This window comes from Lepisosteus platostomus, chromosome 1 (assembly GCF_059453375.1).
Source record: "Lepisosteus platostomus isolate fLepPlt1 chromosome 1, fLepPlt1.hap1, whole genome shotgun sequence".
Classification (NCBI taxonomy): Eukaryota; Metazoa; Chordata; class Actinopteri; order Semionotiformes; family Lepisosteidae; genus Lepisosteus; species Lepisosteus platostomus.
Genome location: NC_142611.1, coordinates 41,783,079 through 41,796,926, shown reverse-complemented (window position 1 = coordinate 41,796,926; position 13,848 = coordinate 41,783,079). Strand labels below are relative to the sequence as shown.

Here is a 13,848-nt window from a genome sequence, read left to right as displayed (position 1 = left end):
TTAGAAAACAGATGGTACAGAAAAGTGGTGAACACTCAAATCGGGTTATGAGGACCATGCCTTTCCTTAATTCAAATCAACGTAATACTGTAGATTGTGGCATAGTTGGTGAAGTAGTCTAGATGATACCAAATTAGGAGGATTAGCAAACACTGTACAACCATCAAGTGAAATTCAAAAATGATTCTAAAAGATATTGCTGCTCTGGAATCAGTCCAGAGAAGAGCAGCTAGACGTATTCCATAAATTGAGGGAATGTACTACACACAGAGTACAGGCTGAAGGAAGTGAAGGCTTTCAGTCTTGAAGATGATTAAATGGGGACCTGACATACTGTAGTATTCAAAATCCTCAAGGCCACTGACAACCCAGTCCACCCAGGTGTTGAAGCCAATTCCCTGGCTTCTTTAATGAAACTGCTGAATGAGATTCTTGGATAAAGTCATTAACTAACTAGCTAACATGGTAGGTGGGCCAAAGAGCCTCCTCTTCCTCTTCCTCTACCCACAGCCGTTGCTAAGGGGGGGCATTAGGGGGCAATGCCCCCCCATGTGGGCTAACATGCCTCCCCCCCAAATAATTTTTTGAATAAAGTGGAAAAAATGTTTTCGTTTATTTTTTTTAAATATAGACAAAGATTTCTGTAACTAATCTAACATTTCAATCAAATTTTCTTTTTCTTTCATGGTGAATGAAAAAACATAGCTAGGCCCTGTGTCACATCTGAGGTTTCAGTACAGTATTTATAATGCAACATACAAGGCGGTTTTGTAGCCAGACATCACTTAATCTGATTATGTTAATCAGAAAGCTAGGCTAACAGTAGTCTAAATAATGGATATAAAAAATGGTTCAAAGGACCATCTTCAGTCACCACCAGAGGGGTGTGTTTGCTACATTTGTCTTTGCCTCCTATATTGTAGTGTTGATTAGGTAACTATCATCTGTAGAATCATGTGTCTCAAATTGGCGCTCAAACCCGCCCCCCCCGGTTAATACCAAATGCCCACCTGTTCGAATTGTTCCGGCAACTGCCCTGATGTTACTAAAACCAGAAAATAATCAATTAAGAATTAAGTAGTTCAGGTGGGTAGCTGTGTCTGCATGCGTAGGCCGCAAAGGAACAAGTAATAGGTTTATTCCATGCTGAAAAAAATGAAGAAAAAAAACACAACGTTTCGGCCGTGGAGCCTTCTTCAGGTGTGAGGAGTAGGCTCCACGGCCGAAACGTTGTGTTTTCTTTCTCCTTTTTTTTCAGCATGGAATAAACCTATTACTTGTTCCTAATTAGGAATTAAGTCTGATAGTAATTTTTTGGTTTGATCCAAAAATCTTATTAGTAGACTTTGCCAAGGTGTTGTGACAAACACAAGACTGGAATCCACTTCATCACTGTGACTTGGTGCCTATATACAGTACAGATAGTTGTGCTACTATGGTTTAAAGATGATGCAAGATATCCTCCTTCTGAATCCTCTTCACAGGTGTCAGCTGAGGTCAATATTCACCTCAATGACATCGAAAAGGAATGGAATTTCAAACCAATCACATAGCAGTTTCAGGGAACATAAAAAAACACTTGTCATGTTCCACTTTGGTCAACAACCTGCAGAGAAAGGATACACCATTATCTCCTGTGTATAGAAATCCCCTCAGCTACTCTATACATGGGATGACTAAGGATGAATGCTCCCAATCTTACCATCAGCCCTTTTATAAGCACACACTTGGACTCCTAGTCACTCACAGTGTCCCAGCTCAGCTTAGCTGAAGGGTTGTCCACATGCCCTGATGAATGCTCTGTCTCATCTAGAGCTGGAGGAGTTTGTGCATAGCCAGTTAGGAACCTCTTTCAGTCCTACAGCAAGTGCAAAGACATAATGCATTGTTCTCTATTTTTCTGCTAATATACCTTAGAAACAGGATGTTTATAACTTGGTGTCTTACATAGCATCTTATTTTAAAAGTACTTACTTTTATAAGTATGTTCTGCCATTTATCACAGATATGACCAGACATATAAAATATTACCAAATAAACATTTTACAATACACTTATCTAATTAACTGTCCAAGGAAAGTTTGATTTATTCCAACTTTCTAACATGCACTGCTTATACACAAAAGTTGGAATTAGTTTTTAGCTCCAGTTAGTCGATTCATCCTTTATTACAGTTTTATAGATTTTTTAAAGAATCATGTTTTTAATTGCACCAATTAAGTTGTGCACTGATTGATGCATTTTAAGTTTTTTAATGAACATACGTGGATGTCTACTTTAACGGATCTGAAGTCTTCACTAATACAGGGCGTGAAGATTTCCAGCAATGTACGATTATTTACAGGGAAATACTTCGTATGTCACTGTTCAGACCATTGCTTATGATTTCAAAAATCCGAATTCTCCACAATGTTTCTCTCGTTGTCTCATCGATTAACCTTCGAACTCTCCCGTGATCTCATGTGCTATCTGCCGCAGCACATTCACACCCATACACAAGCTGCAAAATTCCTTCACTGATTTAGAAGGTAAATGTCCAGGCCCAAACTGTTATTTCATCATCTTGGTGGATCAGGTGTGATATACCGTAACCTGGTCTGCTTGTCATTTTATTTCAGCGAAGCAGCAGGTCTTTTTAAGAGCGCCAGCTCATGTACCCCGTTCAGCAAAGCACCATACTCGGCTGACGTCTTGTGTGGGCGGAGTGCAGTGTCAGCGTGCCGGCTTGCAGACTGCCTCCGACATGGGAGCTGTCCATAGGAGAGCAATGTTTCTGTAGCATTTCCTTATATTTGAATTAGATCAACTTTTTCAAAGCATCTCGAACTCTAAAACAGTTGATTTATTGGATGCAAAAAAAAAGCTCTTCAAAAGCCATTTTCGATTTAATCCTCGCAGAGAGACATCCGTCTTCGCCTTGCTTTCGGAATTGTAAAGCTGAAGCATCCTGAGTTGAGGTGTGTTCGTATGAAGATCTGTCAGAAACCGACGTGGCCGTAAAGGAAATAAAACAGTCCCCCTCGTTAATCTAGCATTACTGCAAATGCCGTTTGGAGGCCGCATGGAGTTCGCTAATCAGACATGCTAAGTGAGTAATTATTAATTAGATCAAACAGTTTGCTATGTTTGCTATGTTTAATTATGGCGATTAGTACTTGTTCTCTTTCCGCACAAGTTGAACCTGTTCAGCATCTGTTTCTGTAAACCTGCATCAGTTATGAAGTTGTGAAGTGGGATCATCGGCATTTGCATGCTGTGTAAACTGGTATGTAAATATACATGTTCTAGCTCAACAGTTTCGTATGTTCTTCTTTACACTCTACAGCGAACGTTTACTTCACGTTTGGGTCTACTGCGGCGTTATTTTGCAGTGCCTTTCATTGCATAATAAATAAAGATGAGTGTTACAGAATACTGGGCAGATAACAGTGTTGAATTAAACGTACAGTGAATGTCACACTGCAGATACAGCAGACGGATTATAGTGGTTTTTCCACTTCCCGTGTCAACCTTAATTAGGGTTCTTCGTGTTGCTGTAATGTGGGCAGATTATTGTATTAAGCTATATTTGGCTAAGAAGACCCTCAGGATTTCCCCAAGTTCATTTTCTCAGCTCGCGTACACGCAGTTTTTGTGCAAAGGAGTTTAGTGCCGTTTTCTGTCAGGCGATTGGCACTTTACTGGGAGTAGCTACATTTGTCTTTAAAAATAGCCGTGGGTGTTAATATGATTATCTAAATTGAGTTTTCCTTTTCGTTCCTGTTGCACAAGCAGACCCTAAGGTGGAAGGCACGCTGGAGGGATGTGTTGATTTCCAGAGACACTCGCGTATCTTGTGCCATGTGGTCTGTGGTGCAGAGCTTAACGTTGCAGGCAGTAAAAAGGAGGGTGGGGTTGGACAGCAGAGGCAACAAGAAACCTGAACCAGTTTATCACCTCTCTTCTTTCACAGCCGCATCACGGTTTCTGGGATTTCACACTTCATTCGTGACTTTGCGATTTAATTCAAAGACTGCTGATATTATTGTACAATTTTTGTACACCTCGTAGGAAGTAATTAGAATAAAGGCAAGAGACACAAGACACATTCTATCCCCATAGTTTAATTAAAACCACCAATAACTGCAACGAAGGGATGGGAAATTGCCCACAGGTGCTAAGTAATAATGTGAGCAGAGCTAAAATTGTCTTGCCTTGTATGTTAGAAGATTCAAATTTTTGGGGTGAAAAATATTCCATGCACTGTAAAATCAAAGCGCGTTGCAGAGTCTCGATTTTTTTGGATGGATTATTTCGTTTTCCATACAGTATAACATGCTCACGTTTTTTTTTTTTTTGCATGTGGAATAGTTTAAAGAGTTTTGATTTTTAATTAAAGTAACCTTACCCCTGTTCAGTTCTTATCAAGAAAGTGAAGATTTATGCAGGCCCTTCTGGATGTATGGAATTGCATGACATTTCGATAAATCAGAGGATCCCAATTGATTCCTGTTTCCACTTTTGTTTTTAGCGAATAATAAAATTACAGATAAGTTTCTCTAACATTTGCGTGTTGCCCTCAGGAGATTGTATGGGTTGGACTATGTCCTACCTTCTTTGCCAGTGATCCATATTTGTCTTGCGGCTGTAATATTTCTATCTGCCTGCCAAAAACGAATGGATTCGTCTGGTCAGTTGTTCCCTGCTATTTTACGTGCTACATAAGGAAAGTCCCAAATAGCAAAGGGCTGGACCAGCTAACAATGTGAAGGGGGTCATTTAAGCTAATGAACCATAAATATCATCTTTAGCTTGCTACTGTACATGGTGAACTGTTGAGGAATTTCTCTAATAGAAAGCATGAGAGTACAGTGGTGCAGTAGTTAACACTGCAGCCTTGCAGCTCTAGGGCCCTGGGTTCAATTCCTGAGGTGCTGTTCTCCCTATATTTGTGTGGGTTTTTGCCAGATGCTCCTGTCTCCTCCCACATTCCAAAGACATACTGGTAGATTAATTGGCTTCGGGGTGAGTGTGCACGTGTCTGTGTCTGTGTGTGTCCTTTGACGGACTGACGTCCTGTCCAGGGGGTATCCTGCCTTGCCTTGTAGGGACATGCTCTGGCTCCCAGTGAATAAAGCGATTAGAAAATGGATGGATGAAATAGAAAGAACTGTGTCATAGAAAAAGTCATTAATAAATTGTTAGTAAGATTCAACATTGTCATGGTGATCCTTAGATCATGGGCAATGATGAGAATTGCATGGAATTATATGATGGGAATGGCGGTACAGGGTTTTATTTTGAATCCCATAGCTTAATTAGCTTAGTATTTTAAAATCCTGGATTTTGCAGGAAATATAGAGTATTTCAGTGGACCACATGGACACTTTTTTGATGCTTGCTAATTTTACGATTGTTGGTCCTGAAATAAATATTGGTTAGAGAAGAGTGTGTGAGCGTTACATCTTCAATAATATCCAGTAAATGTGTTATTTATTCTGGCCTTTTCTTGAGCCGTCCTTTCCTTGCTTTTTGTGCATTAGCATTTTTATTAAATCAGCGTTATCCAACATAACCTGCACAGGAAACAGTTCATCTTCCTAACGAGATCTGCATGTACTGTGTTTGGAAATTGAGATGTACAATGACAAGCTACTGGAAAACTACTTTAGTGTTCTGATCTGAGCACTCAACGTAGCCCTTTGTATGAATCATTTCAGTATTCTTTTACCTTATTCTTTTCACCCTGTCGTATATGAATTGGAATGATGCATACTATATGACATTGTCCTATGCGTATGCAATAGGTTTGCTGCCTGAAGAAATTCTTTCTTATTTTTGACTTTGTTGTTCATACACCAGTTTGTAAGTGGTATTATTTTTTTTTTGTACTTTGTGATCGTGTTGCATAGGGGAGGATTAATGTAATTTAGCCTTCTTTAAAATACTGGCAGCTCAATGGTGCTCTTACAAATGGCTGGGTTAATGGGAACACTTTCTGGGGATAGCTCAGGCACTTTCAAAAGATACTGTACTGCAAAATTGAAGCCAGCTGCACTGTAATTATATTAATTTACCCTGTCCCTGGCTGTGCTTTTTATTCTGTGACTGGATTAAATACAAAGTGAAAATCAAAAGTGGCCTTTTTATTTTTACGGAGAGAATACAAGGCCGTTTAATTTAAATTCATTTCAAATTCTAGCAAGCATAAAAACCTCTGAAACAATGAAGGTAGGAAAAGCTTTAACTGACTCTGCATTGACAGTTCTATACAACCTGCTTTTAAAAAATGGTCCAGTCCATACCATCAGTTCAAATGTCTGTAATGGAGACGCGTTCAGTGATCTCAAAATCTTTCTAATGAAGAAATCCACATTGTAGGAAACTGTTAAATGGGTTTTCAGTATCTAGAAGACATAAACTACCAGGCAGGCCTAAACAAAACACAAATACAGTTCAGGGGTTAAAATATTTTAACAAAATGGATGTTGTTCAGATTTTAAAAAGAGTGAAACATATTTTTTTTTTTTAAATGTGTTGAATCATAAAACGTATTTCAGATGCATTCAGGATTTGTGGACTGCTTTTATATGACATAATTTTATTGTACAAGTAGGTAAATAATTAGAATGTAAATAATGGGAAGATAAAAACACACATGCTTAATCTTTCCACATCATTTTCATTCACCAACTGTGAACTGAACTGAAAAAAGAAAAGCCTACCCTTTTACTTTCTGTAACACCATACAGTAACATAGTATGGAACGGTTTTATATAAATGCAGAGGTTTGATTTGAACACTGAACATTGAGTACAGGTTTAGTTCTGCAGTTTGTCGCTGTACTTTACTTCTTCCAGATTCTGTGTGTGCCTTCATTTCTCATATGTGTAACCCTCCAACTAATTTTTGAAGTGAGGCTTGAATGTACAGTAGATAAAATATACAGGACGTGCCTCCTCTATTTTTTTCTTAAAGGTAGTTGGGATTCTAAACATCAAAATTTTTCCATACAATGCTGGGGAATGTGATTGAAGGCCTTTCTAAGCCCGGTCCACAAATTGCTTCTGATGGTTCTTCATGATTCTACAGTATAGGAGGACAGTATCGGCCCTACCTACTTCTCCATTCACCTTCCTGGATTCCTGAGTATTCTCCTTTGGTCTGTTCTTCTCTTGTGGGGTTCAGTTCTTGCCTCCAGTGTCTTTCCTTTATTTGTGCTGTGTACTCAAACCATTGCATTTTAACTTCTGTGTGAACTCATGTTTGGTGTCTTGTTCACTCTTTCCTCTCTGTTTAGTCGATGGTGGTATAGAGGCTTGATGGTTAGGGCTGCGCTGCTGACTTGCAGTTCACGTTCCCTGGGTTCTGTTCTGGACATAGGAGCCTTCTGTGTCCAGCCTGCATGTTCCTCCTTGGCTGTGTGGGTTTTCTCCAAGTACTCTCATTTCTGTCCAATGACAATGACTGTTCAGGTAAGGTGGTATGGGTAGAATTGCCCTGTGTGTGCATAATGTATGTGAATGAATGCACAACAGTATGAATGAATGCCTGTGCCCTGTGTCTGCCAGGTTAGGCTTTGAGTCACCTTGACTCTCTAAGGATAACAGTTACTCAAACTGGATGGATTGTATTGGGTCCAAAACCCTTAGAGTTACATTTGGGCATAAACTTCACTCCAATTTGTACAATGCCTGGTATTGTTGTGGGCAGTTCTTATTATACTGTACATGGTTGAGTCTTTCCATTTAAATTACTTGCTGTTTGTTCCAAGTCTGGGTTTATCTGAGAAACATATCTAAGGGTGGTCTTAATGCAGCATAATCAGCTATCTTAATCTTAAATGGTGTTGTTCTGTATATTAATAAAAAAGCTGTAGTGGAAAACACTATTCACAAGCTTTTGCAATTATGATAGATTTTATAACATAAGGTGTGTTTAAGGGAAGTAGCAGCCTCCTGTCTGAAAAACTTCCAGGGGTTCAGCACTTCTTTATCATTGTAAATTTAAGTATATTGTTAAAATTAACTGGCCTTTAGATATGTATGAGTATATAATGCATAGAATAGACAATTGTTTTTTTCTAGACAACTTCAAATTCTATTTCACCAGGAGTGAAATGGAAACGAATGGCTTTTTTAATCCTTTTTTGACAAGTTTACACGTCTTCCTCAAATCTGATTTAAAAGCTTGGCTGAAGACTAATGAAAGCAGCCTGCCCTCATTGCAGCTTTCTGAAACAAAGGTTATCTGATGGGGGGGTGGAAATGAATGAGTTTTAGGAAAGATAAAAGGTTTCACTTTTCAGGAACTGCAACAGTTTTAGTTCATTCTGCATGCGAGATTATTCTTAAGTGTAGAATTTATTACAAGGAGTTCATACAAGTCGAAAATGGGTCTGGAGAGTGAACTCCTGTGCCTTCACTGGTCCCTGTAGCATAGAGCATCATTTGGGTCTCTGATTAAGACATCAAAGTTATGACTTTTTTTTTTTACAAGGATAGAAATTTAGTTAATTTTTACAAGATAGGAATTACATACTATAATTCATCATGTGGCTCATGGTAGTTTACCAGAAATGCATAGTATTAGGGTTAGAGTTAGGAGGCTAAGATATTTTTAAGGAAGCAGCATTGTGATTGGAGCAGTTGCTGTAAAATGCTCATTAAAGGAATATTAGCTTCATTGACAACATTTTTCTTTATACTGTTTTGCTAAAAACCAAGAATCCTTGATTTCCATCATACTAGCTGTTTTTGGGACACATTGTAAACTAAAAGGGTTACTTGAAACCTTTCTTTTCTTCTGGAGTTTTAGAATCTCAAATGATTTCTGAATCAATTCAAACTCATTTTTGCTATGCCCGCGCTATGAAAATCTCAGGTTATTTTTTTTCATGTCTTGGCTTTTGGCTGCGATTCCTGCTAGAGAAGACAAAATGTCAAGGCAAAGTCCTCTGACCCTCCCACCAGTACATCGTCCTGTACAGGTCCTGTACATTGCTCACTGAGAGCACCCTGGGGGGCCTTTGAGGACCCTGTTTCATTAGAGTAAAGAGAACCCCCACAGAGAAATCCCACCTTGTATCTATTGGCTGCTTCCTGCAGAATCCTGGTTACAGTTGGTTACTGGTTTGAGTCAAGACCCAGGCTTGACACCATGATCAGACTTTAATAATAATAATAATGTAATGATAATGTTGCTTTATTAAGCCCTATACAATTTCTTGCATTAGGAATTCGTCTTTTCGCATACCCCAGCTTGCTCTCCATGAGACACAGACACACAGAAGGGAGAGAAGCTTGAGGTCAGAGCGCAGGGTCAGCCATTGTACAGCGCTCCTGGAGCAGTTGGGGTTAAGGCCCTTGCTCAGGGGCCCAACAGAGTAGGATTCCTCTGCCGGCTGTAGGATTTGAACAGGCAACCTTCCATTCACAGGCACAGATCCTTAGCCACAGAGCCACTGCTCTGCCCTCTTCAGAGCAAGTTGAGCTCTGTAACTGTTGAGACACTGGGGGTGATGTTGGATTTCTTTGGTCTTCATGGAATATAAGCAGGGTGGCATGGTGGTGCTGTGGTTTGCATTGCTGCCTTGCAGCTCTGGGGTTCAATTCGGCCATCTGCATGGAGTTTGTATATTCTCCCTGTGTTGGTGTGGGTTTTCTTCAGGTGCTCTGGTTTCCTCCAGTAATACAAGGACATGCTGGTAGGTTAGTAGGCTTCTTTGTCCTGTAATAGACTGGTATCCTGTACAGGGTATATCCCGCATTGTGCCCCTTGCTTGCCGGGATAGACATCTGCTCCACCACGACCCAGAACTAAATGAAGTGGTTAGAAAATGGATGGATGGAATATAAGCACTATAAATATAAATGGCTTTTATCTGTACATGTGCATGAGGACACAAACGGTTGAAGCCATTAATTTACGGTCTTCTTAAGCAAATATTGGTAGGGATGCCCTGTTGACTGTAGAATGCCTCTGAAATTTCAGTGATACAGTATTTCTTAAACCTAAAGGAGAACAGAGATTTGAAACAGTGGAAGGAAAAGGGCTTGTGTTGTACCGTAAATTACTAAATGAATAGTACACCTGTGAATTGCATTCTGCCTTTAATCAATTACTGACACTCTATATCGGAAGACATCTATCCTAAACGTGGACTCGTGCACTCATGCAGGTCAAAAGTGTCAATTTGTTGTTGTTTTTTTGGGGGGGTGGGGGAGTTGATGTTCATTTATAGGAGAAGATCAGGAAGTTAATGTAAGTTTATTTCATTAGTATTTTAGTAGATATTAAAAATAGTAACAATCAGAATGAGTCTAATTATGCTCTGATTTTGAGATCTACAGGCTCAGACACATCCCAATATATAAGTAATTAAATATGATATTATTATCAAATGAAAACAACATTACAAAACCATAGTCTTAATAACATAGGTGCATATTCCATGTAGGCTCCATGAGTGATTCTGCTTTAGTATTTATCTCCCTAGATTTTAAATGTACTGTAAGAATAAGTAGGCCTATTAGCTTTTAATAAAGCAAATGTAGACTGCCTTAGAAGCTTTAATGTGTCCTCTTTGGAATACTGTGCCTGAAGGAAGCCATGTTTTTTTTTCCCTCTTCACAGTTGCATTTTTATGTGACCTGAAGAAAACAAACAATGGATTTGAGATGATGGATTAGTCCTGATATAAAGTTTCTATTTTGAAACGCGGAAATGTGTGTCTGGTGAGCATCCTGCTGAATCCTATTAAAAGAAAGTAGCGATCTGCCTTCATCCAAGTTTTTTGCAAATGCTGTACGTTTTTAGCAGTACCTGTTGTGTTATGTAAGATCATATGACAAGGCACAGTGCGAGCACAAATTAAGTGCTACTGGTTTTACTTGTACTGTATGTACAGTAGAGTAGCCTCACACAGTTCTGATGAATCAAGTCGTGATTTCTTTATTGCAATAAATAGAGGCCAGAAGAAGTTAACAGGTTAACCTGGTCTCTCACTAATTTTTCTAAGGACAGCCAACAGGTTTTTACTCTTGAAAAGGAGCAAAATTTCCATACACAAATATAATCATATATATTTTTATGAATGGTCAGTAACAGTTTGTGACCATATAAGATGCAAACAAGCTCAGAAATTTAGGCAGTTGGGTTAGCCTTAGCCTTGGGCAATAATAGACCCCCGTTCTCTTTCATGTTGCTGAATCAAGTGTAGGATACACAAGTTTCACTTCCACTCAAGAGACCTTGGAGAAACTTTGGCCAGTTGGGCACAAAACAGTAAAACAGTTCTTGAGGACCTAATTGTTAACTCATAAGGGGCATATGTTCCTTCAGTAAACAAATTATGGATTTAACTGTCTTATTCATCGCAATGTATTGATGAATGCCTATGCACCAATTGTGTAATGTGTTATATGGATATTTAAAATTTTAGGGTAAAATGAATTAGATATGTATGGCTTTTCCCCCTATTGCCTTCAGTATGACCACTGAAAGTTGCCTCCACTTGTAGGTATCTCCTGAATTCTCCTATTCAGAATATCTGTCTTATATCTTGGAAGTATTGAAACAAACATTTATTTATGACTCAATGCCCCTGTATGGTGCTTTTTCTTAGCCCTTACTAAGAAGAGGTTTCATTATAAAATTGGACAAGTAGGTGGCTCTTCGCCCTCTGGACTAGAATTTCCAGACCAATGTCCCAGTACGGGGCACTGTGCTGTAGGTCTTTGAGATGAGATGTCCAGCTTACTTTGACTGCTTGGTTATTGAAGATCCAAAGAGTAGAGGGTTACCCTTGGTGTCCTGACTAGGTTCGTCTTTATTTTCAGGCCTACATAAAGATAACCAGTTGAATGATGGGGGAAATGTGTCCTCACTTCTGTTCCTCTTGTGCTGTGTGGTATGGTTGTTGTGTGGCACCAGGTGGGTATTGTACTTCAGTGGTGGATGAAGTGCGTACCAATCTATACATATAAATTTACAAACTGTAATAAAGAGGGTTTTTTTGCCTTGTTCTCTTTTGGTTGTTGGGCAGCTTTGCAGACTCTTGCATCAAGATCTAGTTCTATGACATCTTGTGTATCTTTCTGGTAGAGCTTGGATCTTATACTTTCAAATTAACTGACACATGTTTACGTGTATCTTTATGAAAAAAGAGTGAATCATATTGAATCATTTGGTGATCCTTATAGTAAAAGTGGATTATATTGAATAAGAGCCCTTTTAGGGTTGAGCCTGGTCAGTACCTGGATGGGAGACCTCCTGGGAAGCTCTGGTTGCTGCTGGAAGTGGTGTTAGTGGAACCAGCAGGGGCCGCCCACCTTGTGGTCTGTGTGGGTCCTAATTCCCCAGTATAGTGGCAGGGACACTGGGCGCCGTCTTTCAGATGAGACGTTAAACTGAGGTTCTGACTCTCGGGGGTCATGAAAGACCCCTGGACATTTCTCGATAAGAGTAGGGAGTTATCCCGGTGTCCGGGCCAAATCTCCCCCCTTGGCCTTTACCGTGGCCTCCAAATTGTCCCCATGTATGATTGGCTTGCACTTGCCCTGCGATGGACTGGCGCCCCGTCCAGGGTGTATCCTGCCTTGTGCTCGTTGCGTGCTAAGTATGCTCTGACTTCCCGCAACACCATATGGTATAAAGCGGTTTGGCAAATGACATGACAAGAGCCCTTTTAGACCCTTAAGAGTCAATATAAAAGAATTAATAAAAAGTAACATTCATATTTAACAAAACAGCAGTTGAGTTTGATTTCTAGCATTTTGTATTTCAGTACCTCTCACTTCATTGTCAAAGGTAACTTTGATATTTTGATTTCCTTCATTTTCCAGCACTGGGCTATACTGGTGTAAAGCAGCTCTTCCTTTGCAATTGAAAATGTCTTTTTCTGTTTGCTTAATGACATCTTTTGTATGTCATCTTGTAGATTCATGTAAAACCCTAGTCTACATTTTACCTAATGGATTGTGGGTATAGATTTTGCCCAACAACCTCAAAGCTAGAATCTGAAAGAGCAGAAGTACATGAAGTTGGGCAGAAAAACAAAAAACAAATCTGTATTGTTCTAAAATAGGGTTGGAATGGAAATAAAAAAATGGAATAAAAAAATACTGGTAATTTCTAACACTCTGATATGATAAGTTGTCACCTGCAGGCAACTAAAATTACAAAGACCCAGATGGTCACTATACTGTTGCAGCTTTTTAAAAATAAGCAGAATTCATTTGACTAATATAATGCACTCTAGTAACGTAAAAATATGTTGTTCTTTGTACCAGTACTTCCTACACGGACATTTGCATTGATCTTTTAGAGTGAATGTTTCCTAAGCAGAGTCTTAATCTATACTGATGGGGAAAAAAGAAAGGCAACGTTTTTTTGGAATGAGAATACTATTGTTATAGCTTATGTACTTTCAAAAAAGGTTGTCAATTTGTTTTAAGCCCTCTGACCAGCAGCACAGCTTATGCAGTGAGGCATTGCAACTTGCCAATCACACGAAATCTCGTTAGGTGACTTTTACCCAATGAGGTACAGGTGGAACAATGCCTGATCAGGTCACCTTTAAAAAGGTTTTAATTCAAAGCTTAGGTCAGTGCAGAAAAAGGCCACATATTTCTATGCATTCCATAATGCCTTGAATGTCACCAGAAGCAATGGAGTGGGCCATTGGCATGCTGCAGGCAGGCATGTCATGTGCCAGGGTTGCCAGGCACTAAGGAGTAAGCCGCTCCACAGTGTCCCGACTGCAGAGAAGGTTTCAGCAGATGACTGTCCAAGATCTGGTTGCCCTCGAGTGACCACACCAGAGTGACACCCGTACTGCTGCTGAAGCTGCCGGCAAACACAATGTCT

General features: G+C 39.5%; 1 protein-coding gene across 9 annotated transcripts in view; it reads left to right on the top strand.

The window, feature by feature from the left end:
• The first annotated feature begins 2,554 nt into the window (after positions 1-2,554).
• LOC148677957 (janus kinase and microtubule-interacting protein 1-like) overlaps positions 2,555-13,848 on the top strand; it is a 123,724-nt gene continuing 112,430 nt past the window's right edge. For 2 of the 9 annotated variants that reach the window (XM_088628970.1, XM_088628950.1), the window contains exon 1: positions 2,558-3,088. The gene's annotated coding sequence lies outside the window, so the exon portion shown is untranslated. Of the gene's footprint in view, positions 3,089-3,165; positions 3,266-13,848 lie in introns of those variants that run through there. The other 7 variants (XM_088628960.1, XM_088628980.1, XM_088628929.1 and 4 more) reach the window with 6 other exon arrangements.